The sequence below is a fragment of the Calliopsis andreniformis genome, unplaced genomic scaffold, assembly GCF_051401765.1.
Source record: "Calliopsis andreniformis isolate RMS-2024a unplaced genomic scaffold, iyCalAndr_principal scaffold0008, whole genome shotgun sequence".
Classification (NCBI taxonomy): domain Eukaryota; kingdom Metazoa; phylum Arthropoda; class Insecta; order Hymenoptera; family Andrenidae; genus Calliopsis; species Calliopsis andreniformis.
The window spans coordinates 17595936-17607713 of record NW_027480426.1 but is presented as its reverse complement, the minus strand read 5'-3'; positions in this window follow the sequence as shown (position 1 = coordinate 17607713).

Here is an 11778-nt window from a genome sequence, read left to right as displayed (position 1 = left end):
GGGCGGTGGTCCACCATATCGAATAGCAACGGCCTTGGAAGCCTACGCCTGAAGCATAAAATACAGTAAAAATACAACGGTCTTTTCATCGTATAACAGGAATAATTGCAACAAGCGTGAAAGTAATGATCATTTCGGCGTTTCGGGCATCCTAGACTTAACTCTGAGGCATTGCTCCACCAGATCGAATAGTTAGGGCCTAAGAAGTCAACGCCAGAAGCATAAAATACAATATAAATACAACAGTTTTTCCATTGTATAAAACGAATAATTGCTACCAGTGTAAAAGTTATGGTCATTTCTACATTCCGAGCAACCTAGGCTTCACTCTAGGGCGTTGCTCCACCAGATCGAATAGTTAGCGCCTAAGAAGTGAACGTCAGAAGCATAAAATACAAAATAAATAGAACAGTTTTTCCATTGTATAAAACGAATAATGCTACCAGTGTAAAAGTTATGGTCATTTCTACGTTCCGGGCAACCTAGGCTACATCCTAGGGCATTGTTCCATCAGATCGAACAGATGGGCCCTAAGAAGTGAACGCCAGAAGCATAAAATACAATATAAATACAACAGTTTTTCCATCGTAGAAAACGAATAATTGCAATCAGTGTAAAAGTTATGGTCATTTCTACGTTCCGGGCAACCTAGGCTACATCCTAGGGCATTGTTCCATCAGATCGAACAGATGGGCCCTAAGAAGTGAACGCCAGAAGCATAAAATACAATATAAATACAACAGTTTTTCCATCGTAGAAAACGAATAATTGCAATCAGTGTGAAAGCTATGGTCATTTCTACATTCCGAGCAACCTAGGCTTCACTCTAGGGCGTTGCTCCACCAGATCGAATAGTTAGCGCCTAAGAAGTGAACGTCAGAAGCATAAAATACAATATAAATACAACAGTTTTTCCATTGTCTAAAACGAATAATTGATACCAGTGTGAAAGTTATGGTTATTTCTACATTACGAGAAACCTAGGCTTCACTCTAGGGCGTTGCTCCACCAGATCGAATAGATAGGTCCTTAGAAGTCAACGCCAGAAGCATAAAACACGTTATAAATACAACAGCTTTTGCATCGTATAAAAGGAATAATTGCAAACAGTGTGAAAGTAATGGTCATTTCTACGTTCCGGGTAACCTAGGCTTCACTCTACGGCGTTGTTCCACCAGATCGAATCGTTAGGGCCCAAGAAGTCAGCACCAGATGAATAAAATACAAAATAAATACAACAGCCTTTACACCGTATAAAATGAATAATTGCAACCTGTGTGAAGGTTATGGTCATATCTACGTTCCGGCCAACCTTGACTTCACTGTAGGGCGTTGCTCAACCAGATCGAAGTGTTAGGGCCTAAGAAGTCAACGTCCGAAGCATAAAATACAATAGAAATACAACAGTTTTTCCATCGTATAAAACGAATAATTGCAACCATTATGAAACGTATGGTCATTTCTACGTTCCGGGCAACCTAGGCTTCACCCTAGGGCGTTGTTACACCAGATCGAATAGTTAGGGCCTAAGAAGTGAACGCCAGAAGCATAAAATGCAATAAAAATACAACAGCCTTTCCTTCCTATAACAGGAATAATTGCAACCCGTGTGAAAGTGATGGTCATTTCAACGTTCCAGGCAACCTCGGCTTCCCTCTAGGGCGTTGCTCCACCAGATCGAATTGTTAGGGCCAAAGAAGTCAACGCCCGAAGCATAAAATACAGAATAAATAGAATAGTTTTTCCATCGTATAAAAGGAATAATTGCAGACAGTGTGAAAGTAATGGTCATTTCTACGTTCCGGGCAACCTTGGCTTCACTGTAGGGCGTTGCTCCACCAGATGAAACAGTTAGGGCCTTAGAAGTCAACGCCCGAAGCATAAAATTCGAAATAAATAGAACAGTTTTTCCATTGTATAAAACGAATAATTGCTACCAGTGTAAAAGTTATGGTCATTTCTACGTTCCGGGCAACCTAGGCTTCACTCTAGGGCGGTGGTCCACCATATCGAATAGCAACGGCCTTGGAAGCCTACGCCTGAAGCATAAAATACAATAAAAATACAACGGTCTTTTCATCGTATAACAGGAATAATTGCAACAAGCGTGAAAGTAATGATCATTTCGTCGTTTCGGGCATCCTAGACTTAACTCTGAGGCATTGCTCCACCATATCGAATAGTTAGGGCCTAAGAAGTGAACGCCAGAAGCATTAAACACAATATAAATACAACAGTTTTTCCATCGTAAAAAACGAATAATTGCAACCAGTGTGAAAGTTATGGTTATTTCTACATTGCGAGCAACCTAGGCTTCACTCTAGGGCGTTGCTCCACCAGATCGAATAGTTAGGTCCTTAGAAGTCACCGCCAGAAGAATAAAATACAAAATAAATACAACAGCCTTTACACAGTATAAAACGAATAATTGCAACCTGTGTGAAGGTTATGGTCATATCTACGTTCCGGGCAACCTAGGCTTCACTGTAGGGCGTTGCTCCACCAGATCGAAGTGTTAGGGCCTAAGAAGTCAACGCCCGAAGCATAAAATACAATAGAAATAGAACAGTTTTTCCATTGTATAAAACGAATAATGCTACCAGTGTAAAAGTTATGGTCATTCCTACGTTCCGGGCAACCTAGGCTTCATCCTAGGGCATTGTTCCATCAGATCGAACAGATAGGCCCTAAGAAGTGAACGCCAGAAGCATAAAATACAATATAAATACAACAGATTTTCCATCGTAGAAAACGAATAATTGCAACTAGTGTGAAAGTTATGGTCATTTGTATATTCCGAGCAACCTAGGCTTCACTCTAGGGTGGTGCTCCACCATATCGAATAGCTACGGCCTTAGAAGCCCACGCCTGAAGCATAAAATACAGTAAAAATACAACGGTCTTTTCATCGTATAACAGGAATAATTGCAACAAGCGTGAAAGTAATGATCATTTCGGCGTTTCGGGCATCCTAGACTTAACTCTGAGGCATTGCTCCACCAGATCGAATAGTTAGGGCCTAAGAAGTCAACGCCAGAAGCATAAAATACAATATAAATACAACAGTTTTTCCATTGTATAAAACGAATAATTGCTACCAGTGTAAAAGTTATGGTCATTTCTACGTTCCGGGCAACCTAGGCTTCACGCTAGGGCGTTGTTCCACCAGATCGAATAGTTAGGGCCTAAGAAGTGAACGTCAGAAGCATAAAATACAATATAAATACAACAGTTTTTCCATTGTATAAAACGAATAATTGATACCAGTGTAAAAGTTATGGTCATTTCTACGTTCCGGGCAACCTAGGCTTCACTCTACGGCGTTGCTCCACCAGATCGAATTGTTAGGGCCAAAGAAGTCAACGCCCAAAGCATAAAATACAATATAAATACAACAGTTTTTCCATCGTATAAAACGAATAATTGCAACCAGTGTGAAAGCTATGGTCATTTCTACATTCCGAGCAACCTAGGCTTCACTCTAGGGCGTTGCTCCAACAGATTGAATAGTCAGGGCCTTATAAGTCAACGCCCGAAGCATAAAATGCAATTAAAATACAACAGTTTTTCCATCGTATAACAGGATTAATTGCAACCAGTTTGAAAGTGATGGTCATTTCTGCGTTCCGGGCAACCTAGGCTTCACTCTAGGGCGTTGCTCCACTAGATGGAATAGCTAGGGCCTTAGAAGTCAACGCCAGAGGCATAAAATACAATATAAATACAACAGCTTTTCCATCGTAAAGAACGAATAATTGCAACCAGTGTGAAAGTTATGGTTATTTCTACATTCCGAGCAACCTAGGCTTCACTCTAGGGCGTTGCTCCACCAGATCGAATAGTTAGGTCCTGAGAAGTCAACGCCAGATGCATAAAATACGTTATAAATACAACAGCTTTTGCATCGTATAAAAGGAATAATTGCAAACAGTGTGAAAGTAATTGTCATTTCTATATTCTGAGCAACCTAGGCTTCACCCTAGGGCGTTGCGCCACCGGATCAAACAGATAGGTCCTTAGATGTCAACGCCAGAAGCATACAATACGATATAAATACAACAGCTTTCCCATGGTATAACAGGATTAATTGCAACCAGTTTGAAAGTGATGGTCATTTCGACGTTCCGGGCAACCTAGGCTTCACTCGAGGGCGTTGCTCCACTAGATCGAATAGCTAGGGCCATAGAAGTCAACGCCAGAAGCATAAAATACAATATAAATACAACAGTTTTTCCATTGTATAAAACGAATAATTGCTACCAGTGTAAAAGTTATGGTCATTTCTACGTTCCGGGCAACCTAGGCTTCACCCTAGGGCGTTGTTCCACCAGATCGAATAGTTAGGGCCTAAGAAGTGAACGTCAGAAGCATAAAATACAATATAAATACAACAGTTTTTCCATTGTATAAAACGAATAATTGATACCAGTGTAAAAGTTATGGTCATTTCTACGTTCCGGGCAACCTAGGCTTCACTCTACGGCGTTGCTCCACCAGATCGAATTGTTAGGGCCAAAGAAGTCAACGCCCAAAGCATAAAATACAATATAAATACAACAGTTTTTCCATCGTATAAAACGAATAATTGCAACCAGTGTGAAAGCTATGGTCATTTCTACATTCCGAGCAACCTAGGCTTCACTCTAGGGCGTTGCTCCAACAGATTGAATAGTCAGGGCCTTATAAGTCAACGCCCGAAGCATAAAATGCAATTAAAATACAACAGTTTTTCCATCGTATAACAGGATTAATTGCAACCAGTTTGAAAGTGATGGTCATTTCTGCGTTCCGGGCAACCTAGGCTTCACTCTAGGGCGTTGCTCCACTAGATGGAATAGCTAGGGCCTTAGAAGTCAACGCCAGAGGCATAAAATACAATATAAATACAACAGCTTTTCCATCGTAAAGAACGAATAATTGCAACCAGTGTGAAAGTTATGGTTATTTCTACATTCCGAGCAACCTAGGCTTCACTCTAGGGCGTTGCTCCACCAGATCGAATAGTTAGGTCCTTAGAAGTCAACGCCAGATGCATAAAATACGTTATAAATACAACAGCTTTTCCATCGTATAAAAGGAATAATTGCAAACATTGCGAAAGTAATGGTCATTTCTACGTTCCGGGCAACCTAGGCTTCACCCTAGGGCGTTGTTCCACCAGATCGAATTGTTAGGGCCTAAGAAGTGAACGCCAGAAGCATAAAATACAATATAAATACAACAGTTTTTCCATCGTACAAAACGATTAATTGCAACCAGTGTGAAAGCTATGGTCATTTCTACATTCCGAGCAACCTAGGCTTCACTCTAGGGCGTTGCTCCAACAGATTGAATAGTCAGGGCCTTAGAAGTCAACGCCCGAAGCATAAAATGCAATAAAAATACAACAGTCTTTCCATCGTATAAACGGATTAATTGCAACCAGTTTGAAAGTGATGGTCATTTCTACGTTCCGTGCAACCTAGGCTTCACTCGAGGGCGTTGCTCCACTAGATCGAATAGCTAGGGCCATAGAAGTCAACGCCAGAAGCATAAAATACGATATAAATACAACAGCTTTTCCATCGTGTAAACGGATTAATTGCAACCAGTTTGAAAGTGATGGTCATTTCTACGTTCCGGGCAACCTAGGCTTCACTCGAGGGCGTTGCTCCACTAGATCGAATAGCTAGGGCCATAGAAGTCAACGCCAGAAGCATAAAATACGATATAAATACAACAGCTTTTCCATCGTATAAAAGGAATAATTGCAAACATTGCGAAAGTAATGGTCATTTCTACGTTCCGGGCAACCTAGGCTTCACCCTAGGGCGCTGCTCCACCAGATTAAACAGTTAGGGCCTCAGAAGTCAACGCCCGAAGCATAAAATGCAAAATAAATAGAACAGTTTTTCCATTGTATAAAACGAATAATTGCTACCAGTGTAAAAGTTATGGTCATTTCTACGTTCCGGGCAACCTAGGCTTCACCCTAGGGCGTTGTTCCACCAGATCGAATTGTTAGGGCCTAAGAAGTGAACGCCAGAAGCATGAAATACAATATAAATACAACAGTTTTTCCATCGTATAAAACGATTAATTGCAACCAGTGTGAAAGCTATGGTCATTTCTACATTCCGAGCAACCTAGGCTTCACTCTAGGGCGTTGCTCCAACAGATTGAATAGTCAGGGCCTTCGAAGTCAACGCCCGAAGCATAAAATGCAATCAAAATACAACAGTTTTTCCATCGTATAACAGGATTTATTGCAACCACTTTGAAAGTGATGGTCCTTTCTACGTTCCGGGCAACCTAGGCTTCACTCTAGGGCGTTGCTCCACTAGATCGAATAGCTAGGGCCTTAGAAGTCAACGCCAGAGTCATAAAATACAATATAAATACAACAGCTTTTCCATCGCAAAAAACGAATAATTGCAACCAGTGAGAAAGTTATGGTTATTTCTACATTTCGAGCAACCTAGGCTTCACTCTAGGGCGTTGCTCCACCAGATCTAATAGTTAGGTCCTTAGAAGTCACCGCCAGAAGCATAAAATACGATATAAATACAACAGCTTTTGCATCGTATAAAAGGAATAATTGCAAACAGTGTGAAAGTAATTGTCATTTCTACGTTCCGGGCAACCTAGGCTTCACTCTAGGGCGTTGTTCCACCAGATCGAATAGTTAGGGCCTAAGAAGTGAACGTCAGAAGCATAAAATACAATATAAATACAACAGTTTTTCCATTGTATAAAACGAATAATTGATACCAGTGTAAAAGTTATGGTCATTTCTACGTTCCGGGCAGCCTAGGCTTCACTCTACGGCGTTGCTCCACCAGATCGAATTGTTAGGGCCAAAGAAGTCAACGCCCAAAGCATAAAATACAATATAAATACAACAGTTTTTCCATCGTATAAAACGAATAATTGCAACCAGTGTGAAAGCTATAGTCATTTCTACATTCCGAGCAACCTAGGCTTCACTCTAGGGCGTTGCTCCAACAGATTGAATAGTCAGGGCCTTATAAGTCAACGCCCGAAGCATAAAATGCAATTAAAATACAACAGTTTTACCATCGTATAACAGGATTAATTGCAACCAGTTTGAAAGTGATGGTCATTTCTGCGTTCCGGGCAACCTAGGCTTCACTCTAGGGCGTTGCTCCACTAGATCGAATAGCTAGGGCCTTAGAAGTCAACGCCAGAGGCATAAAATACAATATAAATACAACAGCTTTTCCATCGTAAAGAACGAATAATTGCAACCAGTGTGAAAGTTATGGTTATTTCTACATTCCGAGCAACCTAGGCTTCACTCTAGGGCGTTGCTCCACCAGATCGAATAGTTAGGTCCTTAGAAGTCAACGCCAGATGCATAAAATACGTTATAAATACAACAGCTTTTGCATCGTATAAAAGGAATAATTGCAAACACTGTGAAAGTAATTGTCATTTCTATATTCTGAGCAACCTAGGCTTCACCCTAGGGCGTTGCGCCACCGGATCAAACAGATAGGTCCTTAGATGTCAACGCCAGAAGCATACAATACGATATAAATACAACAGCTTTCCCATGGTATAACAGGATTAATTGCAACCAGTTTGAAAGTGATGGTCATTTCGACGTTCCGGGCAACCTAGGCTTCACCCTAGGGCGTTGTTCCACCAGATCGAATAGTTAGGGCCTAAGAAGTCAACGCCCGAAGCATAAAATGCAATAAAAATACAACAGTTTTTCCATCGTATAACAGGATTAATTGCAACCAGTTTGAAAGTGATGGTCATTTCTACGTTCCGGGCAACCTAGGCTTCACTCGAGGGCGTTGCTCCACTAGATCGAATAGCTAGGGCCATAGAAGTCAACGCCAGAAGCATAAAATACGATATAAATACAACAGCTTTTCCATCGTATAAAAGGAATAATTGCAAACAGTGCGAAAGTAATGGTCATTTCTACGTTCCGGGCAACCTAGGCTTCACCCTAGGGCGTTGCTCCACCAGATTAAAAAGTTAGGGCCTTAGAAGTCATCGCCCGAAGCATAAAATGCAAAATAAATAGAACAGTTTTTCCATTGTATAAAACAAATAATTGCTACCAGTGTAAAAGTTATGGTCATTTCTACGTTCCGGGCAACCTAGGCTTCACCCTAGGGCGTTGTTCCACCAGATCGAATAGTTAGGGCCTAAGAAGTGAACGCCAGAAGCATAAAATACAATATAAATACAACAAAAACTGTTGTTTTTCCATCGTATAAAACGAATAATTGCAACCAGTGTGAAAGCTATGGTCATTTCTACGTTCCGGGCAACCTAGGCTTCACTCTAGGGCGTTGCTCCGCTAGATCGAATAGCTAGGGCCTTAGAAGTCAACGCCAGAAGCATAAAATACGATATAAATACAACAGCTTTTCCATCGTATAAAAGGAATAATTGCAAACAGTGTGAAAGTAATGGTCATTTCTACGTTCCGGGCAACCTAGGCTTCACCCTCGGGCGTTGTTCCACCAGATCGAATTGTTAGGGCCTAAGAAGTGAACGCCAGAAGCATAAAATACAATATGAATACAACAGTTTTTCCATCGTACAAAACGATTAATTGCAACCAGTGTGAAAGCTATGGTCATTTCTACATTCCGAGCAACCTAGGCTTCACTCTAGGGCGTTGCTCCAACAGATTGAATAGTCAGGGCCTTAGAAGTCAACGCCCGAAGCATAAAATGCAATAAAAATACAACAGTCTTTCCATCGTATAAACGGATTAATTGCAACCAGTTTGAAAGTGATGGTCATTTCTACGTTCCGGCAACCTAGGCTTCACTCGAGGGCGTTGCTCCACTAGATCGAATAGCTAGGGCCATAGAAGTCAACGCCAGAAGCATAAAATACGATATAAATACAACAGCTTTTCCATCGTGTAAACGGATTAATTGCAACCAGTTTGAAAGTGATGGTCATTTCTACGTTCCGGGCAACCTAGGCTTCACTCGAGGGCGTTGCTCCACTAGATCGAATAGCTAGGGCCATAGAAGTCAACGCCAGAAGCATAAAATACGAAATAAATACAACAGCTTTTCCATCGTATAAAAGGAATAATTGCAAACATTGCGAAAGTAATGGTCATTTCTACGTTCCGGGCAACCTAGGCTTCACCCTAGGGCGCTGCTCCACCAGATTAAACAGTTAGGGCCTCAGAAGTCAACGCCCGAAGCATAAAATGCAAAATAAATAGAACAGTTTTTCCATTGTATAAAACGAATAATTGCTACCAGTGTAAAAGTTATGGTCATTTCTACGTTCCGGGCAACCTAGGCTTCACCCTAGGGCGTTGTTCCACCAGATCGAATTGTTAGGGCCTAAGAAGTGAACGCCAGAAGCATGAAATACAATATAAATACAACAGTTTTTCCATCGTATAAAACGATTAATTGCAACCAGTGTGAAAGCTATGGTCATTTCTACATTCCGAGCAACCTAGGCTTCACTCTAGGGCATTGTTCCATCAGATCGAACAGATGGGCCCTAAGAAGTGAACGCCAGAAGCATAAAATACAATATAAATACAACAGTTTTTCCATCGTAGAAAACGAATAATTGCAATCAGTGTGAAAGCTATGGTCATTTCTACATTCCGAGCAACCTAGGCTTCACTCTAGGGCGTTGCCCCACCAGATCGAATAGTTAGCGCCTAAGAAGTGAACGTCAGAAGCATAAAATACAATATAAATACAACAGTTTTTCCTTTGTATAAAACGAATAATTGATACCAGTGTAAAAGTTATGGTCATTTCTACGTTCCGGGCAACCTAGGCTTCACTCTACGGCGTTGCTCCACCAGATGGAATTGTTAGGGCCAAAGAAGTCAACGCCCAAAGCATAAAATACAATATAAATACAACAGTTTTTCCATCGTTTAAAACGAATAATTGCAATCAGTGTGAAAGCTATGGTCATTTCTACATTCCGAGCAACCTAGGCTTCACTCTAGGGCGTTGCTGCAACAGATTGAATAGTCAGGGCCTTATAAGTCAACGCCAGAAGCATAAAATACGATATAAATACAACAGCTTTTCCATCGTATAAAAGGAATAATTGCAAAAAGTGTGAAAGTAATGGTCATTTCTACGTTCCGGGCAACCTAGGCTTCACCCTAGGGCGTTGTTCCACCAGATCGAATTGTTAGGGCCTAAGAAGTGAACGCCAGAAGCATAAAATACAATATGAATACAACAGTTTTTCCATCGTACAAAACGATTAATTGCAACCAGTGTGAAAGCTATGGTCATTTCTACATTCCGAGCAACCTAGGCTTCACTATAGGGCGTTGCTCCAACAGATTGAATAGTCAGGGCCTTAGAAGTCAACGCCCGAAGCATAAAATGCAATAAAAATACAACAGTCTTTCCATCGTATAAACGGATTAATTGCAACCAGTTTGAAAGTGATGGTCATTTCTACGTTCCGGGCGACCTAGGCTTCACTCGAGGGAGTTGCTCCACTAGATCGAATAGCTAGGGCCATAGAAGTCAACGCCAGAAGCATAAAATACGATATAAATACAACAGCTTTTCCATCGTATAAAAGGAATAATTGCAAACATTGCGAAAGTAATGGTCATTTCTACGTTCCGGGCAACCTAGCCTTCACCCTAGGGCTTTGTTCCACCAGATCGAATAGATAGGGCCTAAGAAGTGAACGTCAGAAGCATAAAATACAATATAAATACAACAGTTTTTCCATTGTATAAAACGAATAATTGATACCAGTGTAAAAGTTATGGTCATTTCTACGTTCCGGGCAACCTAGGCTTCACTCTACGGCGTTGCTCCACCAGATCGAATTGTTAGGGCCAAAGAAGTCAACGCCCAAAGCATAAAATACAATATAAATACAACAGTTTTTCCATCGTATAAAACGAATAATTGCAATCAGTGTGAAAGCTATGGTCATTTCTACATTCCGAGCAACCTAGGCTTCACTCTAGGGCGTTGCTCCAACAAATTGAATAGTCAGGGCCTTATAAGTCAACGCCCGAAGCATAAAATGCAATAAAAATACAACAGTTTTTCCATCGTATAACAGGATTAATTGCAACCAGTTTGAAAGTGATGGTCCTTTCTACGTTCCGGGCAACCTAGGCTTCACTCTAGGGCGTTGCTCCACTAGATCGAATAGCTAGGGCCTTAGAAGTCAACGCCAGAGGCATAAAATACAATATAAATACAACAGCTTTTCCATTGTAAGGAACGAATAATTGCAACCAGTGTGAAAGTTATGGTTATTTCTACATTCCGAGCAACCTAGGCTTCACTCTAGGGCGTTGCTCCACCAGATCGAATAGTTAGGTCCTTAGAAGACAACGCCAGATGCATAAAATACGTTATAAATACAACAGCTTTTGCATCGTATAAAAGGAATAATTGCAAACAGTGTGAAAGTAATTGTCATTTCTATATTCTGAGCAACCTAGGCTTCACTCTAGGGCGTTGCGCCACCGGATCAAACAGATAGGTCCTTAGATGTCAACGCCAGAAGCATACAATACGATATAAATACAACAGCTTTCCCATGGTATAACAGGATTAATTGCAACCAGTTTGAAAGTGATTGTCATTTCGACGTTCCGGGCAAACTAGGCTTCACCCTAGGGCGTTGTTCCACCAGATCGAATAGTTAGGGCCTAAGAAGTCAACGGCCGAAGCATAAAATGCAATAAAAATACAACAGTTTTTCCATCGTATAACAGGATTAATTGCAACCAGTTTGAAAGTGATGGTCATTTCTGCGTTCCGGGCAACC